Below are 12,884 nucleotides of genomic sequence, written 5' to 3'. Positions count from 1 at the left end.
GTTGAGCAATAACAATTAAGACGCCATTAATTTGATTATCAAACACATACACGAAATGCTGTGGAGGAAGCCTTGTCCAAGCCGTAAGGTTCCAAGGAGAGAAAATGGTATAGATTCTTTGAAAGTCTTATTTTCTATCAATATAAGGAACTTCTAAGATTGACGATGGGGACTTTGAGCACTTTAAGCTTGACTTCATTTCATTGAAAAGACATAAGTGAAGCATACACAGAAGGTTTATATTGCGATTATGTTCAATTTTAGTTTGTCGTCTATAAATTCTTCTGTTGGAGCATAAAATCGCTTTTTAAAGTTATTCTGGTAGTGTGTGCAAGTTAAGCAGATGGCTACACTCAAGACTATTTTTGAGAACAGGGCAACACTGGCCCTAACTCAAAGCCCCTCAAGCTAAAGGTTGTCGCCCGAGCTGAGCAGCTATTGAAGTACAAAGGGTCTGATGGGTTGGTCAGACAAGCACTGACAGTTGCTTTCAGTGATGAAACATTATGCTGTAGATGCCTTTGTTACGATGCAGCTAAATTTTCACAACTAACAAGTGGACAGACTGAGAAATTATCCGGAAAAAGGTAGATCAACCTTGCATAGTTGCTACAAAAAACACCAAAATATTCATTACATCGAGTATAGATGTGCTGTCTGAACACAGCAAAGAGCCCATGAAAATAGTAAACCCACCAGCAGCAGATACTGTCAAAATCAAGTTGTGCTAAGGTCACCAATGAAAGAAAGGATATCAGTTTCTGGGAAAATAGTGCAGGTTTGTTTTTTTTACTTTTTGTTTTTATTGAATTATTTTGGGGGTGGAGTTTGTGTGATTTTGTTTTTGTGTGTAAAGAAAACATGCCTGTCAAAATATTTTCCAATTACTCCCCTATTTACATTTGGACAGTAAACAAATTATGTCAAAGCCATCCAGGTTGAGGCTTCACGAAATTGCCGGTCTGCCGGTATTTCATATTGGCCTGACAGGTTTAACAAGCATGTCGGTCTAGATAACGGCAAAATTTGAAATGCAAACAAATCATAATTAATCAATAATCAATAGCTGACCGTATAAGTGGGAAGCATTCACTACCTGTCACTCATGGGCGTCCTCCAGCTCTTCCAGCTTCTGTGGAGAAGAAGATAGTGAAAGGTGTCAAACTTGCTTCTCAGTTAGGCATAGGTCTTACACAAAAACAAATCTTGCTCAGAACGAATGTTCTAAGTTAACGGATCAAGCTACATTCCTCTTACAAAGATTTTCATGCTGGAAAGGAATGGTGGGAAGGGGTTTGTAGGAGACATCCGGAGCTTGTAATTAGGACTCCAAAGAAGTAATCACGTATGACGAATTCAAAGGTCATCGGAAAATGCTTTGACAACCTTGGTAAAATCATTACCGACTTGAACCTTGAACCAAGTCATGATGGAATGCTGACGAAACTGGTTTTAACTTTGAACATTGCCCAGTGAAGGTTGTGGCTGAAAAGGGTGAACACAGCATGTAAAGTAAAACCACAAACTGCTCTTCTAATATTACCGCAATGGCATGTGTGAATGCATGTGGCCAGAAAATGCCTCACTTGCTTATTGCAAAAGGCAAAACACATACCGTATACGTGCGCTTATAAGACGCATTTTTAAGACTCAAATTAATAAGTTAAAGTGGGGGTCGCGTCTTATAAGCAAGATACTTGTGAAAATAAGCGAAATTTTTCAAAATATCGAGTTTACTGGGCTTACGCTGGCCAAGTTGGACACTTGTCAATTGTTTTGAATCATCGCGGCAGCCATTTGCATTTTCTCTAAAGTCTGTATTTGCCCGTACCGTGTATCGGAACGCTATGTTCAGTTACCAATTTACTTGAAATAAAATGTATCGTTATTGATTTTGTTGTCTATTATTTTTTATTTGAATTTTGTTATTTTGGGGTCGTAAGGCGTTATATTGTCCATGGTTATACTTGAAAAGTTTGTATCACCCGATTGTTTGCGCGCGACGTCGTTAAATGTCATATAAATTGGACATAATAGTATACGTGTGTAAGCGGCGACACGATGCCAAACATGCTTAAAATAACAGCAAAATCAGTTCGCAGTTTGAAACTGTTAATTGTTAAATAAACACGCGATTACAAGTGCTTCTTGACAAATTTGTATCACCTGATCGTCTTTGTTCGACGCTGTTAATTGTCAATTAAGACAAAATTGGCAATAAGGGTATCGTCTGAAAATAGTTACCAGTTTGCAACTGTCAATTGTTAAATAAACACGTTCATTCAGACGACCCCCTTATGCCGATGACACCTTATTTATTAGGGACCCACGACAGCGGGAGCAAAGAGCGACCGCATGCAATTTTCCACAGGTGGCTTTCTTCTTGACCTGTAATTTCACTCTATCACGCGATTGGCTAATTTTATGAAAGTAGGCATTACCTATAGACAATGGGCGTAACATTTGCATAATCAAGGTAATCTATATCTGCCTCTTAGTTTTCAATACCCGTCAAACAATACAATTATATTTACAAATTACAACTACTGGAATCGTCAAAATGCCTCTTAGTTTTCAATACATGTCAAACAATACAATTATATTTACAAATTACAACTACTGGAATCGTCAAAATGAAACGCAAATGTAATTCGTATGACCTCAAACTCAATGGATGGTACACAGGACGACGAGTTGTTTGATGATCTTGTGGAAAATCGCAATCGATCTGAGGATGTATCGGCCTCATGTGCAAAGGTTAGTGATTGCGACGATGATGATGATGATATCGGCGACTGGGTTTACGATGACAATCTCACTAGTGAGGAATTCTACGAACTGTTCGGTGAAAGCGATGATGAGGATTTCGAAGGATTTTAAGATGACTGATACGATCAATTACGAACGTAATATGTTTGAAATTGTTATGGCAAATTGATTAACTACGCAATTGTAAGAAATTGTGTTAATTTGATAATTATTTTTACTGTATAAATAATACTTGAAAATAAATTAAAACCTACTTATATATCATGAAATAAAGAAATATTTTTTACTTGTTTGATTGTTTTATTTTTCGGACTAGCGTGAATTACTAATTGTATGCAGCGCGAGTTTGAAAAATTCTCAATGTGTTTCTTATTGATTTTCTTCAACATTCTGCCGTTTTTCGGCCGATGAAAACGGCAAAATTTGACCGCGTCTTACACGCGGGTCAGTCTTAAATCCACCGATTATAAAGTCCGAAATCGGGGTGCGTCTTAAAAGCGAGGGCGTCTTATAAGCGCACGTATACGGTAGGTGACTTCATACCTTTAATACCACTGCAAGTCCACCTGTTACAGTATGGACGTACCAGAAAAGTGGTTGGATAACCAACGACATAGGAGAACATTGGTTTGATTAGGTTTTCATAAAAAACTGTGGAGCAGAACGCACTCAGTTACTGATTATAGATGGTCACAGCAGTCATGAGTCGTTGGCAATAGAGCTATAGAGGAGAATTATCCTCCTTTGCCTACCACCTTATTGCACACATTTTCTGCAACCGCTTGACAGAACTGTCTTTGGACCTCTAAAGCGTGAATACAATGAGGCATGTTTTTAAAGGCTCATTCTTTGCACTTGTCAACAAATGGTCTTTCCCGGCATTGCTTAAGGAGGCATGGACTGATAATATGCAGGCTGAACTGACTGTTGAGAAAGTTGCAATGGATACTTCAGTTGGTGTAGATGATCCGGTTCCAGTTATTGACATTAGCAACACATTGCGACTTTTGGACTTAATAAGTTCTGGACATGTCATGGTTCAAGATGCAGATACGTCATTTCCTTTAGATGTAATTGGACTGATGCCGATGGACACCTAGAAACTGAATAACACTTACAGCTCTGAAAGTTCAGATTATGGTTCCAGTGAACAGTCTATCAACCAGTGCATAGATGATTCGTTCACAGCAAAAGTAGCGACAAGTCGCCTAGCAGCTAAGGAATGTAAAAAGTACACAAACTGCTCACCAGCATTGAAGTTTTGGAAGAGAAAAGACTTCTTGAGACTAAAAAGATGGAAATGTTCTGAAATCTCAGCTGAAACAAAATGCTAAAAAAATCAAGAAGGAACCAATTGAACAAAAATCACTATGTCCCCCCATATATTTGACCTTTGGCCTTGGAGGATGACCTTGACCTTTCACCACTCAAAATGTGCAGCTCCATGAGATACACATGCATGCCAAATATCAAGCTGCTATCTTCAATATTGCAAAAGTTATGGCCAATGTTAAAGTTTGACGCAAACAAACCAACGAACAGACAGGGTAAAAACAATATGTCACCAAGTATAGACTGGGGGACATAAAATCAAAGACGTACAGAGAAAAAGTGTGGAAAAGTCAGTAAGATCAGAAAGAAGTCGACAACTTTTCGTTTCAGATGTTATGTCCCACAAATTTGAGGTAGACCGATCAGTCATCGAGACCAAAATGTGAAGTGCATTGAGAAGATTGTTTGTAATGTTTAGATAATAATTTTGTTTGTTTAAATTTGTGTCACTCCTAAGATTTTCCCACGGCGGCCTCCGAATGTCTCTTGCACCTTTTGAAAGTGTCTGTTTTAAGAAATCATTTAATAAGTTATTTTTAATATATATATCTATTTCAGAATATAAAGTACTGTTCTAGCTGTTGATATGTCCCCTTAATAGTTAAAACTGAGATAACTTGTGTGTATATAGTTGTAAATGGTTGTATATCCCTTGTCAAAAAAGTGAGCAAAATCCGGTTATAACCCAGTTTTAAACTGGGTTTAACCCTGCGGTATTGGCACCGAGCTAAAAGCGAGTCTTTTAAACACACTTTTTGCTTACCGACTTGGTTTTATCTGAGTTGAATCTTGGTTTAACTCGCTTAAAGCCAACATAGTGGTTTTTTTAACCGTCTTAAGTGGGTTTAAAGTGAGTTTTTTTCAGGCATCTGTGTTTAACTCTGTGGTATTTGCACTGTGCTAAAAGCGGGTTTTTCAGACACGCTTTTAGCTTACCGACTGGGTTTTTTAGCTTACCGACTTGGTTTTTTCTGAGTTAAATCTTGGTTTAACTCGCTTTAAACCAACATAGTGGGTTTTTTAACCATCTTAAGTGGGTTTAAAGTGAGTATGATTTTCTACAAGTTGGTTTTTTGAGGTTTTTTAAACATGCTTAGACCAACTTCTGTCTGTGGAGTTGGTTTTAAGTGGGTAAAAAGTGTGTTTTTTATGTGAGCTATAAGCAGGCTAAACACGGTTTTTAAGTGAGCGAAAAGTGAGCTGAAAGCAAGCCTTTGTTAGTTTTTTTCACAGTGAAAACATGCTTTTAACTCGCTTTAAACCTAGTTATTAACAGTATTTTATCTGTGAAAAAAACAAAAGCAATTTGTGGGTTTGGGTAAGTTGATTTTTGTGGGTTTTAACAGTGTTTTAGTGAGTTTTTTTTAAGAAAGTAGTTTTTTTGTGAGCCTTTTGTGGGATTTTGCAGTGTGAAAAAAAAATTTTGGACTGATATGTTCTAGAAAAATGGTTTTTGTGAAGCAATTACAACAGTTCATTATAAGCCCAATGTGGTTAAAAGGGAAAAAAACACAATGTGTACGAAAATTATGTTTATATGACAAAAATAGTACACCGCAAATAAATACAAACATATTATTTTTACAATACATTATAAAATAATAGACATTAATGGAAGATTTTAAAGCAAAAGTTTGACCGCAATGGACCACTGCGGGTGGAGTATTTAGACCGCAGCTGCTGCAGAGACCTGGATCTCAGCTGTTGGAGGTACCTGAACCGCAGTGGAATGAGGAACCTGGATTTCAGCTTAAGGAGGGACCTTGACGGCATACGGTGTTGGGACCTGCACAGCAGCTACTGGAGAGACCTTGACCGCTAGGGGACCTGGAAAGCAGCCAGTGCAGGGACCTAGACCTGATCTTGGCGGGTGGAGGGACCTGGAAAGCAGCTGGTAGAGACCTGGAAAGCGGGCGCTGGAGCGACATGTAGTTGTTCCATTGATGCTGCTTGTGTCCTTCTCCTCTTGAGCATCTCTTATGCCAGTTGATCTGCAAAGGATTAATACCATATCACTTTCAAAAGGGCAAGGCATTCTTCAAACATGTTGATTGGTTATGTTTTTGTTCCACTTAACTATGAAATATTGCTGTTATGGTAATCTTGTTGCTTTAATAATAATAAATTTAAGTTATTTGCTTGTTGTTTTTGTTTGTTTATTTTTGAAATTTTAATCCAGTGATCACATGTGACTTAGCACTTTTCATCAATTATTAAAAGAAATTGCGTTTGGTAGAAAATGCAGTTTGAAAATGTACCAAGATGCGTGGTCTCATTTGGCTGTGTGGTCTGGTGGCATTGTAAATGCAATAACCTGTATAGTTTACCTCTCAACAAATCGAGCTTTCTTGGTCAAGGACAGGGCGAGGTTTTCCCACTCTTGTTCCCCTCAAGTTTGCCAGCTTGTGCAGGGTAAAAACCAGGTTTAAAAGTCCATACATCAGGCAGGCGATGATGCACATTCTTTCCAAAGGATCTTCCCAACGATGTCAATTTTGCCTTGTGGCAAGAGTTTAACCTTCAAAATTAAAATATATAAGTTCTAATTAAGTAAGAGGGAAAGAAATCCGTTCAGTAATAACCAGAAATAGATATAAATAAAATTTTAGATGACAATAACCATGAAACACAACCATAATTATTCACTGTACACAACATTTACACTTTTTCATGTGTAAGTTTATCTATTTTTGCTTCAAAATGTGTTGTTTATCCTTTAAATTGCAATACAATAACTTATCCATTTACATTTCCCAGTGACAATACATAAATATGATAATGATCATAATTAATTCAATAAACTAAATAAAAAAAGGGGTGAAGAAATGACAATACAAACCTGTTAAAACTGTTCTTCAGTATTCCAAAAACAACAACAGGCAGTTCAACCTCCTTTCCAACCAACTTATTATTGATTTCCACATTGCAGTAAAAAACACATTGTTTTCATCACACAATACTTCATGCTGACAGAATTTCAAGACATTTTACACTACCATTATAAGTCTTTCACTTCTTTATATTAATGTTGCTGAATTAAATTTAGCTCAATATTCAGTTGCTGACACCAGCTTGTTTTTCAAAAGTTGTTGTTTTCAAAAAGATAACTTCCTCAGTGCAATAGCCAATCAAAAGCCTTATATCTTATTCCACACAGCCTTATCTCTAGGACCCCATCAGTAGCCTTATCTACCCCTAGATAATCAGTACCCTGTTTAGCTCTGAATGCCTGACAGATTGTTATCTGTTTATTGTTAGTGGTGTGAAATAAGGGTGTTTTAAGGTATTGTCTTGTTATTTTGTTGACAGTTTATATAACACAGGTAATGTTTGGCATTTTATTATTTTATTCCAAATTAAGAAAATGGATATGATGGTATCATATGCAAATATCAAAATCTTGCATAACTTATGTACAAAAATAAATAGATTATTTCCAAAATAATGTTTCCAATACCATAATTATTTAAATATGCAGATTTTAAAAGTAAATACTGTTTTAAACAAATATAAACAATCATATGAGATTGTTTAAAAAAAATTAAAAAATTAAGACATAAAACAATCATAAGATATTGTTTATAATAAAAACAAACATAAAGAAAAAATTCAAAGTGAAACACAAACTCTTTCATTTTCATGTATAAAACTAAGCTTGACCATTGTTAGTTTTTGTCAGTGATACTTGTTGTCCATCTGTGAACCTGTGATGTTCTGAAAGAGCCATTTTCATCCAATATTCCCTAAAAATTATGGGGAGCACACAAATGTACAATAGGGACAATGGCAAACAAGCTGTAAAAAAAGCCCCTTTACAATTGACTTGTTTTATTTATGGCTATAAACATCAAACAAAGACCCAGTTGAAGAATTATTGTTTCATTGATGAGTTATATTAATAAACAAAAGACCAACTTGTTGAAAAGTGTGTTAAAGTGAGTCTTTAAGCCTCGTTGCAGCTCTCAACTTATTTACAAAAAGACCAAGTTAAACTCGCTTAAACCCACTTCTGTTTAAAAAAAGACCAACTTCTGTTGTAAAAGACTCGCTTATAAAACAAAAAGACACACTTAAACACACATAAACCAACTCATAAATAAAAAGGCTCACTTTTGACACACAAAAAACCGACTTCTTACTGAAAAAAACTCGCTTAAACACACATCTTCTTAAAATAACCAACTTTAAACTCAGTTAAGCACAGTTTAGCGCACATAAAACTCACTTTTATTAGCAAAAACCAACTTCCGCTAAGAAAAACTCAGAAAAAACACAGTTTTATGTTGGTTTAAGTGTGTTTTGGTATGAAAGTGGGTTATTTTTTGACAAGGGATATTTCCAAGTTTGGAAAGTTATGTAGATCTCAAATGTGCTTCCGTGTCCAAAGTGCTTATAAATTTAATAATTAGAATGAATTATCTTTGATGTAATTTTATATATATATAAACTTCAGAAACTTACATTATTTTTGCGCCACATTACAAGTTTGTTTAAATTTGTGTCACTCCTAAGATTTTCCCAGGGCCTCCGAATGTCTCTCTCACCCTCTGAAAGTGTTTGTTTTAAGAAATTATTTAATAAGTTATTTTTAATATATACAGTGGAACCCCTCTAAACCGGACAAATCCCGGGACCGACAGGAAATTCCGGTTTAGAGAGGATTCCGGTTTAGAGGGGACATCGACTATTTTACTTTCAGAAAGTCAATTACATAGCCTAATGTGGAAAAAACTTTTTCAGCAAATTTTTCAAGTTTATTTACATATATCAGCAATATCAGTCACAACATAAATCAAACAGTGCACCCTGAAAAAAAACTATTTTAAACATGTATGCATTTGTTATAATTTACTTTTTTCGCACCATATCCCTGATATCCCTGACCGTCGATTTTCCTACCCCATATTTCTCTGACAGCATCTTAAGTGTAGGTTTAGGGACTCTTTGATCAATTTGATTTTGTCTTGTAGGGACAATCCATGCGCATTCGCTTAGAAGAAGGTTTGGACATTTGTAGTCATAGTTATCTTAATTAACAGTTTGAAAATCTAAATGAATATCTTAATGCAACTGCTCCAAAAACTTTGCAAATCACCATTTCATATGACACTAAATTAGCAATTGTGATCAACAATACAAAATAAAATAGCATTAAGATTATTAAAATTTAGCAAGGCTTCCAACATTAAAAACAAAACACACTAAAAAACTCTAGTTCGTTATCAGTAATTATAATCCGTATTATCACCTCCATTGATCGATATGTACATCACAGGACAAGTACCTTTTCATTGTTTTGCGATTTTTACAGTTAGCTACGCATCTTTAATCCGCTTTTTGCGATTTTTACAGTTAGCTACGCATCTTTAATCCGCTATTCACAACTTTTTGACACTAGGTCTAAGGTGCAATAAACTGGCCCTGAGCGGTTTAGAGAGGTACAATTATGTATGGAATGACCCAATTTTGGCCGGAATGACCGGTATTCGGAATTGAGGGGATTCCGGTTTTGAGGAGATATTTTACGCATGGTTTTATATGGAAAAAAATGGGACCGGACAATTTGTCCGGTTGAGAGGGGATTCCAGTATAGAGAGGATCCGGTTTAGAGGGTTTCCACTGTATATCTATTTCAGAATATAAAATACTGTTCTAGCTGTTGATTTGTCCCCTTAATAGTTAACTTGTGTGTAAATAGTTGTAAATGGTTGTATAAATTTCCAAGTTCAGAAAGTTATGTAGATCTTGAATGTGCTTCCATGTCCACAGTGCTTATATATTTAATAATTAGAATGAATGATCTTTTTTGTAATTGTTTTTTTTATATATTAACTCGAGAAACTTACATTATTTGTGTGCCACATTACAAGTTTGGCAAGAAAAAAATCGTTAACAATATTAAAAACCATGTGAGGATTGAGAAAGATTTTTAAAAACTTTTTTGCTGTTTGACAATTTGGTAAGCCTATGTCTTTCATACTAAAACGTCAATGTCTTTAAACATATTTTATTTGCCATTGTTATTTATTGTGATATTGTTTGAAAAAAATGTACATGTATATTGACATGTTATTTTTCAATGCATTCTTTGTAAGGAACAATGTAAACCAAAAAGTATAGGGACAGGGGGCAGCAGTTGCAGAGGAAAGCAGAAAAGCTTTTAAGCACCCATAGCAAGAATGGTCTTAACTACTTGTTTATTTTAAAATGATTAACGGTAATAAATGTATTTATTTACAAAGTTTATCTGCTGTCGTTCTTTCGGATCATATTTAAACTGGCCACTTTTCATATCCAAACGAATATTTTTTTTTAAATAGACATTTTTCAAAGATACACTTAACCCTAATTTACCACTTAAGATACATATTTTGATGCATTTGTTGTCTCTTAGAAAGCTATATGTAATTAAATACCTTTCTTACTAAATTCAAGTTTTAAAGGCTTTATTTCCAACCCTTAGTTACTGATGAGCAGCAAACAGCATAAAACCTGAAAAGACTGCGAGTTACTTGCAAGCTGTTCTGGTTTTATGCTGGTTGCAATTTAAGCCATTTTCACTTTGCTTCTTATGGGGGAAAGGAATAAGTGCACTTATACACTAAAAAAGCACTAGAGCATATTTTTTAACAAGAGCTGTCAATGAGGACAGCGCGCTCGACTATTCGAGTGCTTGACAGTATAACGAAAGCCATCATGGGGATATTGTTCATATTCAATAATTTATTAGACGATCTTTCAAAAAAAAAAAGGAAAAATAAATATTTATTTTTTTTGGGGGGGGGGGAGGTGGTATAATGTGGGGTGGGGTAATTTATTAGATGATGTTTAAAAAAAAAATTAGAGGGGGGGGGGTAAGGAGGGTGGGGGTGAGAGGGGGGTATAATGTGGGGTGTGGTAATTTATTAGATGTTAAAAAAAATAAAATTGGGGGGGGAGGTTGAGGAAGGGAGGGATTCTGGGTAGGGGTGTGGGGTATTGTTTGGGTTGAATCCATTGTGGTATTCAGGTTAGTGTTGTCTTGTCAAAGTAATAATAAAATGTGATCAGAAATAAAGAAGTTATGGCAATTTAAGCAAAATGTTCAATTATCTTAGTGTAAAATAGGCCATAATTATGTCAAAATGCTTGATACAGTGGTCTGCTCTTGTTTACAGGTTGGGGTCATGTTGGTAAACAAGTATGCAAACTAGGCAAAAGCGTTCTTGAGTTATTATCCGAAAATCATTTTACTATTTCGGGTCATCGTGACCTTGACCTTTGACCTGGTGACCTCAAAATCAATAGGGGTCATCTGCAAGTCATGATCAATCTACCGATGAAGTTTCATGATCCTAGGCATATGCGTTCTTGAGATATCATCCGAAAACCATTTTACTATTTGGGGTCACCGTGACCTTCACCTTTGACCTAGTGACCTCAAAATCAATAGGGGTCATCTGCGAGTCATGATCAATCTACCCATGAAGTTTCATGATCCTAGGCGTATGCGCTCTTGAGTTATCATCCGGAAACCATTTTACTATTTCGGGTCACCGTGACCTTGACCTTTGACCTAGTGACCTCAAAATCAATAGGGGTCATCTGCAGGTCATGATCAATCTACCCATGAAGTTTCATGATCCTAGGCGTATGTGTTCTTGAGTTATCATTCAAAAACCATTTTACTATTTCGGGTCACCGTGACCTTGACCTTTGACCTAGTGACCACAAAATCAATAGGGGTCATCTGCGAGTCATGATCAATGTACCCAGGGATCATATTTTTTTCGGTTATGTCGGTCCTAGACCGATTGGGGTCATGAAAGACCGATTGAAAATCCCAAACAGTCGGTCCGATTCAGTTTGCTATTAAAATTCCCATGTCATGAAATCGATTACACAGTGTACATGCTAACACACCCTACTGACATTCTTATCTCGATAAGGTGTGATAAAACATTCGCTGCAGTCTCTAAACCGGTCAGGACCGGTTTATTGCACGTCAGACCAAGAATCAAAAACTTGTGAACAGCGGATTAAAGACGCATCCGAAAAGACGCGTCTGAATGCACGCGCTGTAACTAAACAAAACATGCAGATACATTTTCCACCAGCGTAACAATCCGGTAATATAATTATGAATGAAGGTCGCGGATCTGATCGACAGAACAGCCGAAAGTTATTTTTATGGGCGGAACTTCACATAAAATAGTACACAAGAAAAATAATATACATTGAATAAATCTTTAGTAAAACCGTGTTAGAATCGAAATAATTCGTGTACTTTATACTTTGTTGTTGAATAACTCACGACCGGAAAATTAGATGCGTGGTTTCAAATGCTTCGCTCTCGTGATTAAATCCCTACGCATCTAAACTATCGGCCGGGGGTTATTTGACAACAAATTATTTCTTAATTATTTGGTTTGTTGTTGTCAGTAGCCAACCTACGCACAGACATGTGTTTGGTTCAGTGCATGTTTGTAAGCTATTATCGAGTCGACAACAATTTAAAACATCGGTATAGACTTACACAGATTAATAATATTGACAACGATGAAAAAAGTCTGATAAAACAGCACACGAAACAACAATGAAATACCAAATGATAAAACCAGTTGAGAAAACTCGTTCCGTTAAAAATATGCCTAAGGGAATTTTACTTGTACATGTATTATACCACCTTTATGAATGGCAAAATCAATGGTATATATTTTAACGTAATTTGTCATGATTTCGGATATACATTTTCGGATACTTTTCCCCATTTATATCCGGACCGATTGATGTTGCGGGAAAAT

General features: G+C 36.0%; 2 long non-coding RNA genes across 2 annotated transcripts in view; both read right to left on the bottom strand.

Annotated features, from left to right (window-relative positions):
- The window catches only part of LOC127841150 (uncharacterized), a 54,526-nt gene extending 42,679 nt beyond the window's left edge, over positions 1-11,847 (bottom strand). The window contains exon 1 of the long non-coding RNA XR_008030735.1: positions 11,418-11,847. This is a non-coding gene — a long non-coding RNA (uncharacterized LOC127841150). The remainder of the gene's footprint in view (positions 1-11,417) is intronic.
- On the bottom strand, positions 5,719-7,409 carry LOC127841149 (uncharacterized). Its single transcript, XR_008030734.1, has 3 exons — positions 6,941-7,409; positions 6,429-6,619; positions 5,719-6,092 (listed from the first exon to the last, which is right to left on the bottom strand). It is a non-coding gene; the product is annotated as an uncharacterized LOC127841149 (long non-coding RNA).
- Positions 11,848-12,884: the final 1,037 nt, after the last annotated feature.

The sequence above is a fragment of the Dreissena polymorpha genome, chromosome 8 (assembly GCF_020536995.1).
Source record: "Dreissena polymorpha isolate Duluth1 chromosome 8, UMN_Dpol_1.0, whole genome shotgun sequence".
NCBI lineage: Eukaryota > Metazoa > Mollusca > Bivalvia > Myida > Dreissenidae > Dreissena > Dreissena polymorpha.
This window is presented reverse-complemented; position numbering and strand designations above follow the sequence as displayed.